Source organism: Neofelis nebulosa, chromosome 9, assembly GCF_028018385.1.
Source record: "Neofelis nebulosa isolate mNeoNeb1 chromosome 9, mNeoNeb1.pri, whole genome shotgun sequence".
In the NCBI taxonomy this organism is placed as follows: Eukaryota; Metazoa; Chordata; class Mammalia; order Carnivora; family Felidae; genus Neofelis; species Neofelis nebulosa.
In genome coordinates this window covers 98,508,830-98,516,014 of record NC_080790.1, presented here as the reverse complement: position 1 = coordinate 98,516,014, position 7,185 = coordinate 98,508,830, and the positions used below count along the sequence as shown (strand labels likewise).

General features: G+C 50.7%; 1 long non-coding RNA gene across 1 annotated transcript; it reads left to right on the top strand.

The window, feature by feature from the left end:
• The first annotated feature begins 357 nt into the window (after positions 1-357).
• On the top strand, positions 358-5,889 carry LOC131485385 (uncharacterized). Its single transcript, XR_009248799.1, has 4 exons — positions 358-755; positions 4,406-4,535; positions 5,048-5,154; positions 5,742-5,889. It is a non-coding gene; the product is annotated as an uncharacterized LOC131485385 (long non-coding RNA).
• Positions 5,890-7,185: the final 1,296 nt, after the last annotated feature.

Here is a 7,185-nt window from a genome sequence, read left to right as displayed (position 1 = left end):
GTGGTCTGTCTTGTTCTCTGGAGGGTTTCAAAAGACGCTGCCCCATCGCTTCTGCTGTGCATTCTCTAGGAAAGCTGGCTTTATCACCCCATATACACCGTGCCCAAGACCCAGAGTAAGCAATAAGCAAGCTGGCTTCTGAAGTATCCACCCTGAGCAGGTCCTGGTGGTGGTGGGCACAGGTCACCTGCCCAGCTCCCAGATCCCCAACCACTCCACTCCAGGAAACATGGAAAATCCAGAAACCATCCCAGCCCCAGCTGTACTCCAGGAAGAAGCTGGGCAGGCAGCCCAGAATTACACAAAATGGACTTTGGGCTGATTGCCCAAGCTGGACTAACGCCTCCACCTTCTTAGAAAGGGCACTCTTGCTGGAACCAAGGCCACAGCTTGTCACAAAAGCCAGACGTTGGCAGAACGGGACTGATGGGGCAGAAAGGGCCCCTTGGGGTAGACGAGGCACATCCCTGATGCCTCCCCCAGTCTGCCAGTCAGGGGAGGGGAAGGAGACCCTCAGGTGCACAGAACACAGATAATCCACATTGTTACAGGCCGCCCGGCTGCTTCTGAGAATGGACTTTAAGGTATTTGGGACTCATCCTCCACAACCTTGCCTTCAGCAGTGACATAGTTTGGAAGCGTAACGAGATGGTGCTCCTCAAGGCAAAACTGAGAAGTCAGAACCAGGAAAGAATGACTTCATATCCTGTACTTGTGTTAGAATACATGTAACCCGTACCTCTGCAGCATTTAAGGTAGGATTTGACTGATTATGTAAATCGCTTTATTCTCAATTATCCATTTGTCAATATCTATTCATGGAGCATCTACTATGTGTCAAGCACCATAAGAAAAAGACATCTTTTCATAAAGAAATAGGTGTGTGGATAGGCAAAGCACACCTCTAGAACAGTGGTTCTCAACCAGGGTCCCCAGGGATATTTGTCAATGCCTGTGGACATTTTTGACATTTGTAGGCAGAGGCCAGGGTCGCTGCTAAATATCCTACAATGCACAGGACAGCCCCCACTGAACAGAGGATCATTTGGTCTGTACTGACCTTCTCACTGAGTGCATGTAATACCTATTTTTTTTCAAAGAATAACTGTGCCTCAGGTTGGCCCTAAGTATTTGCTGGTCTTCTCCGGACTATAGAGAGAGAAACCTGAAGAGGAGGGCAAACCAAGGACTGCACAATGCCTGGTGCCTATAGCCAGTGAGCCCATCTAGCCTCCTCTAAACCGGGGTTTCTCAGCATCAGCACCACTGACATTATAAACCAGATCACTTTGTCTTGTGGGAGCTGTCCTGCGCACTGTAGAATGTTTAGCAACTTCTACCCTGGCTTCTACCTACTAGATGCCAGTGGTGCCCTCCCCCCTCCACCCCCGTCATGGCAAATAAAAATATTTCCTGATATTTCCAAATGTTCCATGGGGGCAAACTCACCCCTGGTTGGGAACCACCGTGCTAGAACCACCCTGTGCAAATGCAAATACAAAGAAGTTTCCATCCACCGACCTCTCGAACTTACAGTCCAGCTGAATCCTCAACTCGACAAATAACCACACAAACAGGCCCAAGGACATAAAGAGAGCAGACGGTATGCAGAGCAAAGGGTTGGGAGGATGCAAGCTGCCTGTGGGAAGGGCTGCTCACAGATCTCTGGGGGTGGAAAGGGGCCTCAGGGCTCCTCTGAACCATCGGCCCATTTCACAGAGGAGGAAATAGGGCAGGAGGCAATGCGGCCAAAGTCACACAGTGAATGATGGCCAGGTGAAGCTGAGATGACTCTATCCCCTGTAGCATCCCACGATGTCCCTGGGGGATTTTCCTTGTTCTTCACTCGCTGGCTCCGTGGGTAGCCCGGAGTCTCCTGGTACGCTCTGCTCGAAAGTGATCACTATGATGGCACATAACCAGTATCATGTGTTTGGGGTATTCATGCTGTCTTTCTAGATAAGTAATATCTCAGCTGTTCTCAGCTGCACAGCAGCAGGCTCCCATGGGAACCAGCTTGTTTGTGGACCCACAGAGGTGTCTCCCGGGGTGGGAGGATTGCGCCAGCAGCTGGCTGGAGCAGACCCAGGAAATGTCCTCCGTCACTGTGGCTGTGGCCCCTTCTGCAGCCACACGCAGCTGAGACCTAGGGAACCCCAGTTTGTGACAAAACTCTCTGACTTCTCCACAGAAGAGAGCAGCAGAGAGGAATGGCATGAGAAGCAAAATCCACCTTGTTTCAACTTCTTGTAAAAGGCAGATCAGGGGGCACCTGGGTGGCTCAGTCGGTTGAGCATCTGACTTTGGCTCGGGTCATGATCTCACGGTTCGTGGGTTCGAGTCCCGCGTGGGGCTCTGTGCTGACAGCTCGGACCGGAGCCTGCTTTGGATGCTGTGTCTCCCTCTCTCTCCTCCCCTCCACTTGCACGCTCTCTCTCTCTCTCTCTCAAAAATAAATAAACATTAAAAAGCAGGTCAGGTTGAGCCTGGCCTTGGGCAATGAAATCAACAAAGCCCATTCGTCTCTTCTTTCCTTCTGGTGTGAAAAGCTGGTTGCCTTCCCATAGTTAAAAACCCAGGCTTTGGAGCCCAACTGCCTGACTTTGTAACCCCATTCTCCTACTTCCTGGTTGTGTGATCTCAGACAAACTACTTAACCTCTCTGAGCCTGAGTAACTGCACTGATACAATAGACGTAATGACAGTGACCTCTTCATAGTAACATTATAGTCAGCTGAGATAAAAACGTGTGATGTTCTTAGCACGTTGGCCATCTCATGGTAGCTATGAGGGACATGATTTCTGCTGCTATTATTTTATTATTAATCATAAATATAATAATAAGTACCTTACCATGGCTCGTGAGCTGATACGTAGAGCCTAATACTAATTTTCACAAATGAATTCCAGTTTGGGGTCAAAAGCATTGAAAAACTAATGTGAAATTTCTTATCATTCCTCCAACATTCCATATTGGAAAATAAAAGGGTCTTTTAAAAACATCCGAATGGTGCTGTAGCTTGTCTGAACAGCTAAGACATGATGGCCCTATTCTTGGTTTCGGCTCTTTTCCAGCTGTAGTGTTTTTCTCATTGATCAGAGAGAAATCCCCAAGGTCTGGCAAAGGAAGCTTTTAATTGCTCTGGATGGACCGATTTCTGGCATAGCTGCTCAAGCATATAATTGAGTAAGAGAGAGAGAGAGAATGAATCACTTTAGATTATTTTGAGATAAATATACAGTCAGACCTCCCCGTTTCTGACCAGACCTAAAAGATACCCCAGAACCGGGCCCAGCTCTCACAAGCTCTGGGGAACAAGAACACAAAGCAGGAAGTGCATTCTCCTGATCTTTAACAAAATAATAATGGGTGAGAGTAACCATCGCTATCCTTTATCATTTGTGCTTGCCGTAGGTTGGATTTCCCCAGGAGCGGCCCCTGACACAAGCATTCCAGTCAATCTAGTTTATCTGGAGGGAATCTGGGAAGCTCTGGGCAGGGAATGGGAAAGTGACATAGAGAACGCAAGTCAGACAGGAGAGGATATGCTATGAAACAGGTGACCACCGGGGCACTTGGTGCTTAATCCCCATGGGAACTGTGGGGGCCGGTGCAGAACTCGCCCTTTGAACATCCTCTCCTTCAAGGGATGAGGGAGCTGTGGGATTTATACCCCAAGTCCCCTTAGTCCTTGGGTGAGGGCTGCTCCTGGAAGGTGTTTATTCTGGCCATCACCAGTGCAGGCAGCCAGAGGAAGGCCCCCCCCCCCCCCCGCCGGGGCAGAGTCACAAGGAGTATCAGGGCTTTCTGGAAAGGGGGTACTGCCGAGGACAATAAAAGACAATCCCCACATACCATGATCCCCCCATTTCCCCACTCAAAATATCCAAAGGCGTTATGACCTAGTTGATATGTAATCTTTTTAAAAGTAGATGAAATATATTTCTAACGATTGATTGATTATTTACGGTACATGCCTACAATCACATGTGTGATAATATGTTAACTTAGTGCTCTCTTCACCCTGGGCCCCTAACTCCATATCTTGCCAGGTCTTCCAACTCATCTTGGTGCTCAGGGTCCTCATCATCATCAAAGCCACCTTCTGAGTCATTGGAGTGTCTGAGTGCATCTTCTACCCTCCCCTCTCAGTTCTGGCGATACAGCATTTTTGGAATCTGGAGAATGCCTTGGGTGGCATTTTCATCCCAAGCCGGGAGAGCCTCTTTGCATAACATTGGGGCAGCTGTTGTTCCATTCATCCCAGAGGTGTCAGTGTGCTATCTCCATAAAGTAACCACTGATGGTGGCTTTCTTACTGTCCTTGTTTACACTCCCTTTGCAAAGCTATGATGCCACACCCTTGGGGACCGGGTCTTACCTGCTTTTTATCAATTTCTTCAGATGACCTTAGTGAGCGGCCAGAGTGACCACCAAGAGGGGTTGTTTCAGGTGACGTGTCTCACCCAAATAGCACCTGTCTGTTCACAATAAAGTAACGGAGAGCACCCCATGCCAGGAAAGATTGTGCGAGGTAATTTTTGAAAATAAAGAACTTCCTGGGACACCCGGCTGGCTCAGTCAGTTAAGTGTCCGACTCTTGATCTCCACTCAGGTCTTGATCTTGGAGTTATGAGTTCAAGTCCTGTGTTGGGCTCCATGCTGGGGGTGGAGCCTTCTAAGAAAAGAGGGCAAAAGTGAAAAGGAAAGGGAAAGGGAAGGGAAGGGAAGGGAAGGGAAGGGAAGGGAAGGGAAGGGAAGGGAAAGGGGAGAGGAGAGGAGAGGAGAGGGGAGGGGAGGGGAGGGGAGGGGAGGGGAAAAGTGAAGGGAAGGGAAGAGGAGAAGGGAAGGGAAGGGAAGGGAAGGGAAGGGAAGGGAAGGGAAGGGAAGGGAAGGGAGAAGAGCTTCTTATCCCAGGGATCATCTGGGGAGTAGGGAACTTCATGGTGTATCCAAAATAGTGGTCCTGATGGTTATACACATAAACTCATCTAATCTTCACAACCACCCCACCAGGTAGACTCTCGTGTCATTCTCATGTCACAGATGGAGACACTGAGGCCCTGAGTGGTTCAGAGAGCAGTCAAGTGACAGCCATGGATGTGGACGCAGCAGGTGCATGCTCTCCCCATCACCACGCTGCCAGCTGACAGGTGAGCATAGCCATGTCCACGTGGGTACCTGGTAGACTCCCTTACCCATCAAGAAACCCTGGGGGGGGGGGGCGGAGGGACGCCTGGGTGGCTCGGTCGGTTGAGCATCTGACTTCGGCTCAGGTCATGATCTCACAGTTCATGGGTTCAAGCCCGGCATCGGGCTCTATGCTGACAGCTCAGAACCTGGAGCCTGCTTTGGATGCTGTGTCTCCCTCTCTCTCTGCCCCTCCCCTGCTCATGCTTTCGCTCACTCTGTCTCTAAAAAATAAATAAACTTTAAAAAGAGAAGAAAACCTGGGGCGGGGGGGGGAGCTTCAGCTGACCCAGCAGTGTAGCGGGGTCCTCTCTCTCCTGCCCCTGGTCTTCCCGAGCTAGGGAAGCAAGAGACAACCTCCAGCACTCCAGCTGAAAACCTCTGTGAGGAAACACAAAGATCGTTTTCTGTATGCAGGGATCTGGGGCTCCTTCCAAAAATGAGGCCCAAGACCATTTCAGATGGGCAAGCAAGCGTCTGCAAGCGTTTTAAAAAAAGGACAAAACAGAAAAACCTCAACTCCCCGTTTCCTTTCTCTCTTGCTGGTCAGTCAGTCACACTTGGGGTATTTGCTGACTGACCGAGCAGAACTGGAGAGGACAGTAAGGAAGAGGAGGAATTCAGCATGGTGTCCTAGGAAGACTGACGGCCTTGGAGCCACACAGGGCTGAGTTCAATACCCTTCCCCCTCCCCCCCCGCCCCCCGCCTCAACCAGTGGCCCTGTGAACACTACCCTGCAGAGACAGAAAGACAAAAACACGTAAAACCACAATAAATCGGGGCACCTGGGTGGCTCAGTTGGTTGAGCATCTGACTCTTGATTTCGTCTCAGCTCATGATCTCATGGCTTGTGGGATCAAGCCCCGAGTCAGCCTCCACACTGACCATGGAGCCTCCTTGGGATTCTCTGTCTCCCACTGTCTCTGCCCCTCCCCCACCAATAAATAAATAAACTTAAAAAAAAAAAAACCACACAGTAATCATAATAGCCCTGCATGCACTTTATGTGTACACTGTGTTTGGGAGAGGCCTTCTTGTCATCAGCATTTTACAGATGAAGAAACTGAGTCTCTGGGACATGAAGGAATTTTCCCAAAGTCACATTGAAAAGGCAGTAGGGCGATTTGAACCCAAGTGTCACTGGAAGCAGAAGAGAGAAGGGAGGGATGGTGAGAGCCCTGGGGGGCTGCATGGCATAGACTGGGTCCCTCTAGTTGGGGGTGGGGAGGTGCCTGGATGGAGAAAAGAAAGTCATTTCGGCAGTGATGGGGAGCCAGACACCTGGCTTCCTGCCCTTGCCCAAGCAGGGGCCTCTCTGCCAAACCCCAAGAGCGTCCCTTGGGTGACAGATGGTATGCTTGTCTGCCAGAACTCTTCCTCCTCACCACACTGGAGAGCAGTCCGGTCCAGGCTGGGCACCAACTGCCGGGTCACGTGGAGGAGAGCCCTCGTCTCACCAGGCCTGGGGGTCGAGGGTGCCCGCTGGCCACATTTGCGCCCCTGGGTCCCGGGTAGAATCTCCCACCTTCTGGAAACCAAGATGTGAGATGAGCTAAGAGCAAGAAACCAGAGAGGAAGAACAGCGCCCCAGTAAAGAAAAGACAGGGGCCCGTTCTCCCCCAAAGAGCCTGTGAGAGGAGGCATCTTGGAGCCACAGGCTGCTGAATTCCCATGCAAAGCCGTGGACATCCCAGTGGACCTGGAGGTCTCACTGGAAGGCCGCCCTTGGCCTTGCTCTCACATCTCTTCACAGCTGTGATGTGCAGAGTTCTCAAGGGCAGGGTTTCAATTTTGCAAATGGACCTTCAGAAAATTGTGCCTCCCGGCTCCCTGCGGCCAGCCACATCAGCAAAACATACCCCTGAAGAGCCGTCTGCTGCCAGCAAAGCCGGGAAGCGGCCCAGAAGCCGACTCGGGATGCTCTGTTTTAAATTAGCCGATGGCCGTGCCCTCCCACTGGTGACAGTAACCAGATTTGGGGGTAAGCAGGACT